The 13,394-nt window shown below is 49.3% G+C and overlaps 1 protein-coding gene across 7 annotated transcripts in view; it reads left to right on the top strand.

Moving 5' to 3' along the window:
- Nucleotides 1–6,375: 6,375 nt before the first annotated feature.
- The window catches only part of ZC3H7B (zinc finger CCCH-type containing 7B), a 35,553-nt gene continuing 28,534 nt past the window's right edge, over nucleotides 6,376–13,394 (top strand). For 4 of the 7 annotated variants that reach the window (XM_081061200.1, XM_081061205.1, XM_081061199.1 and 1 more), the window contains exon 1: nucleotides 6,376–6,653. The gene's annotated coding sequence lies outside the window, so the exon portion shown is untranslated. Of the gene's footprint in view, nucleotides 6,654–7,805; nucleotides 8,044–8,111; nucleotides 8,135–13,394 lie in introns of those variants that run through there. The other 3 variants (XM_081061208.1, XM_081061209.1, XM_081061210.1) reach the window with 3 other exon arrangements.

Raw genomic sequence — 13,394 nt, 5'->3', positions numbered from 1 at the left:
GCAAAAAGTGGGGGATACCTGTATATATATATATATATATATATATATATATGTATAATATATATATTTGAGAGAGAGAGCGCCCAACTATGACAAAATATTAACACTGAGTGAATCTGGGTGAAGAGTATCTGGGAGTTCTTTGAAGATTTTGGCCACTTTTCTGTAGGCGCGATTTTTCTAAAGTATCAGAACATAGTAGCCTTTTTTTTTCTTTTCACAAAAGCCTTTTAACCATTATATAAATAACATGTGTTCATCATAAACACTTCAACCAATATAGAGCAAAATAAAGAGAAAAGTAAACATTACTGAGAAGCTCGAGCACGCAGAGATAATCACAATTAACATACGCAAAGTTACCTCTCACAACTAGGCCCAAGTACATGCTTTTGCGCTACCTGCAATTCAGAATTAAATATATTACTAGCCAGATCCTGTCACACATGGCTGATTTAATCTTTACAACCACAGGGGAAGGAGGCATCGTTACTACCCTTTCCAGCATAGAGCTGAGAAAACAGAAGCTCCAGACTCCCGGTTCACAGGACTACTCAAATGTAGGTCCTCTTTCCACCGTCCTTCTCCTTCTCTTCCTACAAAACCCATATCCAATGGCACCTCCTCCGGGAGGCTTTCCTACTCCACTCCAGTCAGAGTGAGTTACCTTCTTCTGGGCCCCCACAGCAAGCTGCAAGCCCCCACAGTAGTCGGTCTGTGGCTCTGCAGGCTTTTTCACAGAGTTAACAGTATTCTTGGCAGTTTTCTTCTCAACCTGGGAGAGCCTCTGGGACAGTATCTTCTTGGGGCCAGGCCTGTCACAGGTGCTTCAGGTTTCCTCATTTGAACTGGATTTCAGTCTGGGTCACCGGATGTTGGCTTACAATAAATCATCATCTGAAAAGACTGAGATGCTTCCAATTAGACCTGATGCTATTCCTGTGCCGATTCCAGCTAGGATCCGTCATATGTCTGGGGGTTTCTTGGGGTGATCCCCGGCTCCCTTTTCTCATTTTACTTCCTGGGACTTTCCTGGCCCTCCGATGGAGATCTCTCAAAGAGGTGAGGAAGGTAGCGGTAGGACATCTTAGGTGATCTTCCCCTTCTGTCTGATGGATCATAGGGTTTCCAGAATTGGAAGGGAATTCTTAGCAGAAACTCAATGACCTTCAAAGGCCATGGTGGGAACGGGGCCCGGTGGGGCTTGCAGGGAACCAGAGTAGAAGACCTGCCTCAAGGTGTTCACATTCAAAGCTAAAAACCACAAAACCCAGCCTGACAGCACCCCTTAGCTGTCCAGATTCTATTTGTTGCTCCTGAATCTAGATTCTATCTCAAACCCTTTTACAATGGAGAGACTGAGTTTTAAAAGGAGAAGGAGGCTTGCACAGTGAGTCAGAAGAGTCTGGAACCATCAGTGTTTCCAAGCAACACATTTGTCATCCTCTCACTCTCTCCTTCCCTTTCTCCAACTCTCTTTTAAGTTATCACAGGAGAGCTGGTCTGTTTGCCTGGCCCAAGAAGTGGACTCATACATAGCCTTTGACAGACAGATAAAGCCATCTTAGGCCACAGCTTTCCTCTTTTCTTTTTCTTTTTTTAAAAAAACTTTTTTTGGGGAAAGGGAACAGGACTTTATTGGGGAACAGTGTGTACTTCCAGGACTTCTTTTCCAAGTCAAGTTGTTGTCCTTTCAATCTTAGTTGTGGAGGGTGCCGTTCAGCTTCAAGTTGTTGTCCTTTTAGTCTTAGTTGTGGAGGGTGCAGCTCAGCTCCAGGTCCAGTTTCCATTTTTTCCTAGTTGCAGGGGGCACAGCTCACCTGGCAACCTCGTGGTTGAGAGCCCACTGGCCCATGTGGGAATCGAACTGGCAGCCTTCGGAGTTAGGAGCATGGAGCTCTAACCGCCTGAGCCACCAGGCCGGCCCCTCCTCTTTTCAATAGAAGAAGAACTGCGGCCCAGAGGAGTAAAATAATCTACCTAAATTACACACAAATTTAGACAAGAGATAATAGAAGCTAGATCTCTAGGCTTCTTTTCAATACACACACAATACATGTCAATTTGTGAGTGTGAGTTGGGAATAAGGGGAGGGGAAATGCTCCAGACCTTTCTCTCTCTGCTGCTCAGTGTGTTTTTGGGGTGTTTTTTTTTTAATGTTTTGAAGAAAAAAGCAGGCTGCCTCTCATTAAAGTTGGGTTTACTTTAACTGAGTGTTTTAAATTCCATTCTGGTGCCTGAAAACAAACTTAATTGCAAATGGAATAAATAATATGTAAGCTGATTTCCTGAAGAGCTACCAAGGCTGCGTTTTGCCATTTAGTCAGATCAAAAACAAATGCCTGAACTATGCCAGACACGTGAGGAATGTGGGGAGAAATTCTTAAGATCCAAACAAGTGCTCCTCTTGAGTCCCTGGTGAGAGAGATGAATGCTTGGTCACCTCCCCTGGTGGGAGGTGGGTCTCTATATCCTCTGTAAAAGACAACTCAAACCATATCACCACCAGGGCTCCCTATCAGAAGGTACTCTTTCGTTTAACCTCAGTAAACAACCGTAATTAAAATAATTAATTAACTCTGTAAATAGTTATGGAGCATCTCCTTGTACCAGGCACTGCTTCAGCCCCTGAGAATCCAGTGATGAATGAGATAGAAAAGAATGGTGTCTGCAGAAGAGTTTAAATTCCGGACTAATACTTGTGAAGGGTTTCATGGTATCAAATGCTTTGGGTAGATTATCTTCTCTTTCAATAATTCTCTTGTTCCAAAATTGCAATCATTTCCTAAAAATAAAAACTGATGGTAACTTTTTTAAAAAATTAGGATAAATGTAAAAGAGCATAAAGAAGAAAGTGAAAAATTACCTGGTTTTTTTTGTTTTGTTTTTAACATCGTTATGTGAATTGCTGGGTGGATGGATGGATAGGAAGATGATAAACATTTGATAAAGCAAATATTAAAACAATACAATGTTAACAATTGTAGCTTAATCTAGGGCATGCAAATATTCACTGTACAGCTCTCTCAACTTTCTGTATGCTTAAACATTTTCATAATAACATGTGAGGGACAAATGTGACCATGTTTTATCCCCTGCATTTCTTCCACTGTATTATAGGCTGGTTGGTGGCTAGCCTACCTCAACCTCTAGGCCGTGGGTCCTCCCTTCTCCTTTTTTAAATAACCCTCACCTTTGAGAATCTGAATTCTATGGACAGCTTCCCAGAAAAATGTACTTTTTGTTTCCTTTTCAGTTAAGCACAAATTTACCAGTGCTTTACATGCAGTAACACACTTAATCCTCACTGTGACCCAATGGGGAAAGTATGCTTACTATCCCCAACCTAAGCCTAAAATTGTGTGTACCTCTTCAGGATCCTTTCCTAACCCCCAAAGTAAGATCCCCTGCTAGAGGGCAGGGGCCTCAGACTGCGGGGACATGGGATTTCTCTGCAGTCCCAGGACCCAGTGTGGGGCCTGGAGATGAATGTTTGTCCAGTGAAGGAACATTGCACATGGTTGCAGGTAAGGTTGCTATGTGCCCAGGCCCTGCCCAGGACACAACAAGGCCTCTCTGGCAGCCGAGCCATGGCCGGCCTAAACCTGGAGCTCACTGCAGAAGAGATAACTGCATGATGTACCTGTCAGTTTCTCTAAGATCACATCGTGAGTGTACAACTCCCATTCTCCAGCGACCCCCTCACGTGACAGACCCTTGGGCCAGTGATGCACCCAGATTTAAGTCGTCCACGGCACGGTGCAGTGGTCAGGCCTTACAGGTGGAGAGGCCTGGGGCTGAGTTCAGTCTGCCTCTTTCTTTGCCGTGTGACCTCAACCAAGGCACTTAATTGCTTTGTGTGTGTTTCTTCACCCCAAAACTGGTAAAAACAATCTCTGCCTTACAGGGTTTGGGTGAGGGTAAGAGAATCAAGATGTGCAAAGTGTTTGGCTCACAGTAATTAAGAAATGGAGGCTGTTACTGCTATTTCAGTTTTAATGTGTGGATGTGGAACACTCTGCCCAAGGACATTGGGGAAATGGCATTTCTCAAAAAACGACCTTCACATGCCAAGTCTTGGGGCCTTTCTCTCCTAAGCACCATCACCTCTTGTTGGGGTCTTGTAAAGGGCCGTTTACCATCTCAGGCAACTTAGATAGTTTAACAGGTTGGTGCCAAATTGAAGAGTTGGGGGCTGATGTCCACTTGAATTCCCCCTTGAATAATGAATAGTCCTCATTTAAGGATATGTGTTATTCCACCAGAAGTCTGGGATGGTGGAATCACCACACCATTTACCAGCTGGTGCATCTGAGGCAAGATGCGGTAATCCAACTGGGCTCAACATTTTCATCCACCAAATGGGAATGTAATAACAATGGTGCCTAACCTGATAAGTGGTTGAGAGTGTTTCATGGTAAACTGCACAGGTGATATTGGTTCTAACATGTATTCATCCCCTACCATGGACTAGGCACTGTGCTATATGCTTTACAGGAATTATTTCACTGTAATCCTTAAAACAAACTTTGTGTTGATTAGATGTTCTTAGCCTTATTTTACAAATGAGGAAACTGATGCTGTGAGATTGCCCAGGCTCACACAGCTAGCAGGTGGGACAGCTGGGACTCCTACCAACCTTGGTCTTTCTAATGCCGCCTGGGTGACATGACCACCATACCACCCAGCCTCCCTAAATCACCAGGCTGGGCCTGTGGCTGCCTTTAGCCCATGATCTTGGATCTACCACAGGTGGCTTAGGGGCCCAATCTCCCACTAAACATTAGAATCCCCAAGGCTATACTTGTCAGCAACACTGAATCAGAATCTCTGGGTGTGGGGGGGTGAGATTTAGAGGTCTTTATTTTAAACAAACCCCACTCCAAAGTGATTCTGAGGGCCACTGGACTCTTTCATTTCTTGACATAAACATCCATCCTTTTCATACCAGACATCGCCTTTTTGTTTGTTAATCTTGGAGTAGCGAGGGAAAAGATGGCATCCACAGAAGGAAGAGTTTGAGACCTTCTGACAGTGCAAGTGCATTTTTTTTCCTTTTCAAGGCTCTTTTAAAGTACACACACTTAGAAAGCGTAGGAGGCTGTGTAAAACACCTGGAGTCAAAATTGCCACCTTGGATGAGCCACTTAATGGTGAGCCTCAGTTTTCCATCTGTAAAATAGACATGCTAAAACCAATCTACCAAGATTATTGTGGAATTAAATAAGCAAACACAACACCAGTTTCTCTTCCCTCCTAGTATTTACCACAGTGTGTTTAAAATTTGTCTCAACGATGTATCTCCACTTCCTAAGACTGTGTCTGGCACAAATGTTTGTGGAAGAGATAACATTTGTATAGATAAAGTCTGTCCGGTGGCTGGTTAGCTCAGCTGGTTAGAGCGCAGTGCTCTTAACAACAAGGTTGCTGGTTCAATCCCCACATGGGCCACCATGAGCTGTGCCCTCCACAATTGGATTGAAACAACTGCTTGACTTGGAGTTGATGGGTCCTGGAAAAACACACTTAAAATAAATTGGGGGGAAAAAAGGTTAACAACAACAAAAAAAAAGAAGTCTGCCAGGCTCACAGCTGATCCTCAATAAAAAACAAATGTATATATACACATACATATCGGGGGTGCCAAAAAAATGTACGTATACACATGACTTGTATTCATCTTTTGTTATTGGTATATATTGAGCATTACAATTGTCATAGTTTTTTTCCTTTTTTAAAAAGTGTATACATTTTTTGGCACCCTCTGTATATATACATACATGTATGTAAAATGAAGAGGGGGACATTTGACAGAACTCTCATCCATCAGTTGGGCAGGTAGTGGTAGGGTGCAATGACAGACACTGTATTTGGAATCCGAAGCTCTAGGTTCAAATCCAACTTGGCCCTGGCCAGCTCTGAGGCAGAGCCAGGATTCTTACAGATGGTTTCTCCTTTGGTAATCTCCTCTCACCTTCTGGGTCTTCTAAGAAGCCTCAACTCCTTTCGGGAAAGGTCGCATACATTAACAAACCAGCCTAGTGAGATCCTCATTCCACTCAGAGCCTCCGGTCCTCCTCCGTGAAAAGGACACAACGCAGTTAGGGTTTTCGGGAGCTTTCAGTGAAAGCTCCTGGAAACCTGGGGCTTTTTACACATATGGGGAAGGGCGGGGGCGCCGAGTCGGACCAGCATCCGCCCCGAAATGGAGAATTGCCAAAAGAAAAAGCCCTAAAAGGAAAGGGCACTTAGAGAAAATAAAGGTGAATTCCAGGCATGAGCCTTCCAGGGGGAACGGGGGACTTCCCCGCCCCCTGGGCTCCCAGGTGCGCCGCCCGCGCCGCCCACCCGGCGCCAGGCGAGGGGAGCCGCGCTAGGACCGGAGGAGGAAGCTCCGCGGGGAGACGGACGGGGCCTCCGGCGGGTGCTGCCGCGAGCGGCCGGCGGAGCGGCTGGAAATGAAAGTCCCGCGCTCCGGAGCCACATGCACGGGGCTGCCCGGGCGGCGGCGCCGGGAGCAGGATGCGGCCGCCCGTAATTAAATAGCATTTACTCTTATTATTACTAATAATAATAACGTAATCATACCTCTAGTCATAGCATACCATTTATCGGGCTCGGCGCAGGCCCGCGGGGAGCGCAGCCCGGCCGAGGTGAGTGCTGCGCGCGGCCGGCGCCCGGGGGGCAGGGGCCGGGGCCCGATCGCGTCGGGGCGGCCGCGGGGGGGCGCGGGGGGGCGCGGGGGCCGGGGGGGCGCGGGGAGCCCTGGCCGGGGGGGCGCGGGGCCACCGGAAAGTGCATTCGGCAGGGATAAAGGAAGGGCCCCCCGGTCCCCATTTCCTCCCATTTGGGGGCTCCCCTCGCGGTCCCCGTACCCTGCCCCAAAGTTTCAAAGTTATTGTGCGGCTGGGGGCACCTGCCGCTGGCTGCTTTGGCCGCCCCTCCGGCTCCCACGGCGGGTGCCTGGGAATGTCCTTTCGTGAGGGGCTCTCCCCTCGGCGTCCGGAGCTTTGGGATGCGCAGATGCTTCGCCGACCCCTGCGAAGGGGGTCGGGCGGGCTGGAGGGGGCGTCGCGGGCCGCGCACCCTGCCTTTTGTCTGCTCCGCGGCCCCGCGGCGCCACGAGCTTGAGGGAGGGACCGCGGCGAGGGCCGAGGATCGCGGCCGCCGACGGGCCGCCCCTGCCGGCTGCGGCGGGCACGCGAGCCCGGGGATCCGGGGCCTGCCGCCCGGCCCCGGGGGAGAGGGCAGCAGGAAAGGGGGGCGCGGTCTGGGCGGGGGGGGGGCGTTTCCGGTCGCGGGATCAGTCCCTGGGCTCTGAGGCCTGCGAGGGGCCCGTGGCGGGTCAGGGAGCACAAGGGGCCTGCGGAGGAACGGCCTCAGCGCCGGGGGCGTCCCGGGAGACGGGCGCCTGGGAGCTGCCCACCCGGCCTCGGACCCTCCTCCGATCCCCAGCGGGTGTCTGGGACCCCTCCGGGCTCGCTCCCTCCGTTTACCTCTTGCCCCTTAAAATCTGCCTGGCTCGGGTGTTAAGGTGCTTGGTTTTGGGGTCTTTCAGAGACAAAGCAGTTTTCCCAGGGGGAAAACATCATGTGAAACAATTCACCGATAGACCCCGGCGGCCGCGATGCCACCACGGCACTTGGGGTGAGGGGTGGGAGCTGGAGAAGGGGGCTGGGCTGTGAGTGGGGGCCTGGGGGCCACAGCAGCTTTGCCCGGGACTTCGTTTTTCTGGGGGTTGCTTACTGGGACTTTAGTTCCTAGGTACCAGACTTTGAACCCCAACTTCTTATCATTTTCCTCAGCGCCTGTCATTGATCAAGTCTTGTGAAAATAGCTTTTTCACACACGTGCGATAATTATAGTACATCTAGCAAGTGTGGAACACAAAATTCCAGCGGAGCCTTCGATTCTACTACCCAGACTCTCCCCACATACAAACCGTACCCACCGTGTCTTCTTTCTCCATTTTCGTTTCCTGTAGAAATTGAACTGCAAGCTAGGAATGAGGCCGGGCTAAAGCACCATTGGAACAGGTTTGAGGTGTGAGGTGCCTTAAGCTGGAAAGGAGAACCTGTGTCTAGGAGGGAGGAGGTCTGAGGATGGGAGAGAGATTTTTTTCATCCCTGAGCTGGTATGAGGTTTGTGCTCCATGGCTGCCGTGAATCCTAGGCTGTTGACTTCTTGTTTTGGATGGACAGTTAATGTGGGGTTGGGTGGATTCTTTGGGGCGAAGACGCTCTGTGGGATGAGCTAATCTCAGGTATAGGCAAGTTGAGGCATCAGTAGGTTTGGATTTGAGAATCTGAAAATAATAATCCCTTAAATAGCACTTTTTAGTGTATAACAAAAGGGCTTTCACATATGCTGGCTCCATGGCAACCGTGTCAGGTAGACATTTTTCAATCCTCATTTTCCAGGTGAGAAATCCTGAGGCTTTGAGAATTGAATATCTTGCCGGAAAGTCACATAGCAGAGCTAGGATTCCGCCTGGTTTTCTGACTCCAAATCTTCACCCTTTCCCAGAGTCCTGGGCTACCTTAGCAACTTACTTTCCCAGTGCTGCCTGTGAGCAGGCATGGGGCTGAGTTTGCTTGTCCCTTTGAGTCTGGCTGGAAAGAAAGACAACAAGAAAATGACCGATACTGGGAGTCAATACAGTGCAAGTGGAGAGAAGAGAGAGCTCTTAGGGTAACCTGAAAACGTTAGGGAAGGCTTCTTCCGACAAGTGGGGCTTAAGAGACTGGAGAGGCTTGGCCGGGGTAGAGAAGAGGAGGGAGTTCCTGGGCTCACCACAGTTGCCCCTGCATTGAGAGGTTAATGTGCTGTCTCTCTAATTCTTCCAGTGGCTGCATGAGGGGGTGGGCGTTATTATCCCCATTTCAAAGCTGAAGAAACTGAGGAATACAGGATTTGTGTGACTGTTGGTGTACTACATCAGCATGGTGTCAGAATTGGACCACCTCCAACTCAGATATGTAGACAAGAACAGAGACCAGGATGGGGTAAACTGGCAAATGCAGCAGGGGTCAGGGAGCTTTATTAAAATTGCCGTCTGTCCCAGGGCCTCGAGGGGCTGGCCCAGTGAAAGGAAGTACTCTCAAGAGATTTCTGGAAGCGTGACTGGAGGAGGCAGAATGGTGGTGGAAGGAGGACTGGGCCCTGCGCGTGGAGTTCTAGTCTAAGTTCAGTTCTTTGGTGCCTGTTGGATGCCTTGGAGGAGCTTGTGGCTTGGACGGGAGAAAGATATGGGTGCTTAACCTGAGTTGCCCAAGGACAGGAACTGGGTCTGCTACACCCCCTGCGCCCCAGGCCCCAGGAGGTGCCAGGAGGATTCACTCAGCCATTGTGTTGTCAAAGTGAATTATGCCCCACTGGAGAGGAAGAAGGTTTATTTAGCCTGGGGGTAGAAGGACTTCCTAGAAGACGGGCCATTTGAACATTTGAAAGATGGCTTCCGCCATTTGAACATTTGAAAAATGACTTCAGAAAGGCCAGACAGAGCATTCTAAGGAGATGGTACTGAGACAAAGGGACAAAGGACAAAACAGAGCCACGTAAAGAAGGAAAGGCAGCTCCTCTGGTACGGCCACCATATAGGCGGCAGGTATAAGTTCGGTTTCAAGTCTGGCTCCGCCACCAAGGTCCCTTGGGTTCTCTGGGCCTAAGTTTTCCTTTCTGAAGCCTGAGATTTGATGATGTTTGATGGAATCCTGTGGGAGAAGCCCAGTGCCTGGGGATTGGGACCGGAAACTCAGATGAGAGGAACTAGAGGGGTTTGTAAATTTTTAATAATTTAACAAACACACATCCAGCAAATTACCTGATGGTCAGGCCCTGTTGTGAGTGCTTTTTCCTAGATTAGCTTATTTAATCTTTATAACAGCCCTATAGGTAGGCACTATCATTATCCCCATTTTACATGTGAAGAAACTGTGGCACAGAGAGGTTAAGTGACATTGTGTAAGAGGCAGCGCTACAGAGCAAACCCAGGGAGTCTGGCTTTTGAGTGGGCCCAGTGTGGGCCTAGGTATGGCTGGGAGGGAGGAGAGGGGTCTGATGGGGTCAGATTTCAGACGGCAGAAGGTGTCCTCCGAGGAAGTCAGGCTGCATCCTGGAGCTGGAACCTCAACCTGCGTTGATGAAGTGACAGCTCTGTGTCAACTCCCAGGAGCCTCCACAGAAGCCAGCTCCTTTCATCACATTTAATGGCCCATAGAAAACGGGCTTGTTTTCCTTTCTCTGTCATCACCAGCTACAGGGCTGCCTCCTGCTTTATTTATTTCCCTTGGTTAGTCTGTTTGTTTGCGAGCTCCTGATGGCTTCTGCAGGTGTGTGAGCACTGTTTGCCCCTCAGGCGGTGGAGACCCAGAGGAAGGGGCAGCAGCATTTCTGATTCAGAGCCTATCTGCAGCCTTCAGTAGGTCAGCATCAACTCCTGGGCCCTTGTCAGAGGCCAAGACACCGGCTCAATGTAACGGTGGCAATAGTGACAGCAGCCACCTCCTATCTACCGCTGCCTTGTGCCAGGCATGACAGGCTCCCGAGCCCAAGGTCTTAGCTGCCATGCAGGAGAGACGCCTTCAAGCTTTTCAGTCTCCACAAAGCTCTTATCTGTCTGGAAATCCTGGTTGTCTAACATTTGTATTGCGCTTTTGCCCACAGTCTCTCATCAATCCTCATAACTGTCCTTCAAGGTGACGTCCCTGTTTTACAGAAGAAGAAAACCAAGGGGTCACCTGCCCTCAAGCTCTTCCTACCCTGTCCACATTGTGACAGAAAGGGAAGAGCATGTCAGATTCCCTGAGACCAAGAGCCATGTCTTCACGTCGTGCCAGAGTCAGCCAGTGAGCGGCCGTTGAGCACTTCCTGTAAGGGCTGCAGTGTAGGTCGAGGCTGTGACCCTTCTGGGGCTTTTGGAGGTTCATCTGTGCTCATGTTCTCTGCAGCATTCAGTGTCATACCCTGTCCCTCTGCAGGCAGAGGAATGCAGGGCAGGGAGTCCAAAGTCCTGAGTTTCATTTTCGGCTCTAGCACACGCTAGCAGTATGATCTGGGCATGCTCATTTCATTAGGCTAGGCCTCAGCTTCCTGTTCTGTGAAATGGCCTCGCTGATTCAGTCCCCTCTGCCTCGGGTTTGCTTGTGAGTTTCAAGTGAAGGGGCTTTAAAAAAACTATAAAGACCACCCGATGTCTTACAGGGCATGGTTGTGGTTGCCATGAGCATTTAATAACCTCCAGAATGTTCCTGAATCATCTCCCCTGCCCACCTTGAGCCAGGCCCAGACCACTGCAGTAGCCTCCTAGCTACTTCCAGCTTCCCCTTTTGTTATCCATCCTCAATGCAGCAGCCAAACGGATCGTCTCAAGATTGAAACGGGATGCTGTCACTCTGCTGAAAACCTTCCTGTGGTCTCCTGACACGTGCAGAACACAGAGCTGGCTCTCCAGTGTGACCCACGCGGGGCGCAAAGATGGCCTCAGCCTGCCCCTCGCACCTCGCTTCCTACTTGGTTGGCCTTCGCTCCAGCGCTGCGATCCTGCTGCCCTTCTGTCTTTTCCTTGAACATTCTAAGCTCATTCCCGTCTCAGGGTTGTTTCCTTTACTGTACCCTTTGCCCAGTGCACTCTTACCACCTCCCATGTTCCCGTGGCTGGCTGCTTTGTCTGTCAAATGCCACCTCCTCGGAAGGGCCTTCCCTAAGTTCCCGCACCCATCCCCATCACTCCCTGCCACGTTTCCTATTTTAGTTTCTTTGTAACTCTTATCTGTATCTTTCCTTGTCCTGTGCTTTTAACACTGACCTGTCTGTCTTCCCATGCCTGGAACACAAGCTCCACAAGGCCAGGGACTTTATTAACCTTGTTCCCCGGCATCTGGCAGAGCCCCTTGCACATGAAGGTGTTCTGTGGTTATTTGTTAAAGAAATAATAGTAGCAGGGTGTTCCAGAACAGCCCTTGCCAAAAAAGAATCGCCTACACAGAAACTGCAAAGAAATCGATGTTGGCTGATTGAAAAGTACTCACAGGCTGATTTTGTAAGTTGCTGGGTGCTCTAACAGCGTCAGCTCAGCAAAAACACAAATTTCTGACCTCTGTGGGGGGCTCACTACAGAAATCTGCAGACTAGTCTTGCAAGGTGGGTATCATTAGTTCCATCTTGCAAATGACAAAACTGAGGCTCAAAGTGGTGCCTTGAAAGCTAGTGTGGGACAGTGCTGGGATCGGAACCCAGGGCAGGCCACGGCAGGGCTCTGGGCTCCTTGCAGGGCCAGCCCTGCCCCCCTGCCTGTCTTCAGGCAGCGAAGCAGGCAGGGCAAGGATTTCTGAGCTCCCAGGAGTAGGAGCAGTGACTTCTTTCAATTGCTCAAAAGAAAGCAAGCATTCCACAATGTTAAGCCACTCTGAGCTATGGGACACCGGGTGTTTTCTGTTTTGTTAGATTTGCCCATCATTCCCAAGGGTTGTACAATGAGCTTCTGTTACTTTTCTATTAAAAAAAAAAAAAAAAAGGAGATTTACTGTTTAAACTTGAGCACGATGATGGCTGGCTAGTGGGTAGTGATGAGACAGGGGCGTAGGCCCCTGGAGACAAGAAATGGTGAGATGTGGGTTTCGGCCCTTCCTGTGCAGCTTGGCTCCCAGGTTGTTGGGAGCATAAGATAAGATTATGAAAGCTAAAGTTCTTTGTAACCAAATACTGCCGGCAGCAGGAGGAATTTGCTCTGCTGCTGACTCTTCCTTTGGTTTATGGTTTATGGTGGGGCCGTGGGGGAGGCCTGGGGGAAGTTTCCTGAACTTTGGTTTCGGTTCACAGTGGCCTGTTAAAAGTAAACAAAGGGCAAGTTGCTGAAGTTGGGCATTCCACTTCCATTTTCGTTCTGATAGGGTAGGTAGACTGATAGAGACGAGCAGGAGAAGGCGAGAGCTGGCCCTGGTTAGAAAGGCCCTTGCTGCAGTTCCTACTTGGATCAAGACCCGTGGCAGCTGCCATCACTTAGGGCACCAATGCCTTACTCGCCCAGCAGGATTCCCGCTTCCACATACCTCTAAGCCAAAGGGATGTGCTGTTAAAAGCCAGATAAGGGAGGAAGACATCCCACTTCCCAGAGTGTACATCTTGTTTTTCAGGACCATTTTAGTGAGCTTCTCAAACAGATCATAAAAAGAAAATTGACAGAAACTACCTTGAGAATCAAAAGGGAGGATGGGGCACCTCAGCAGGAGAGAAAGAGAAGGGAGAGGGGGACGCAATTCTACCCATAGAAGTAACAGCCTTCATACAATGTAAGAGACGCCTTTCCCCCTCTTGGGATTGGTCCGCTCCACATCTTGGAGTGCACCTGTCTTTACTAATAAACTTTATACTACCCTGTACCTGCACAAAACGCT

This window comes from Rhinolophus hipposideros, assembly GCF_964194185.1.
Source record: "Rhinolophus hipposideros genome assembly, chromosome: 9".
Taxonomy (NCBI): Eukaryota; Metazoa; Chordata; class Mammalia; order Chiroptera; family Rhinolophidae; genus Rhinolophus; species Rhinolophus hipposideros.
Note: the sequence above shows the minus strand (reverse complement) of the source record. Positions and strands in the feature narration are given on the sequence as shown.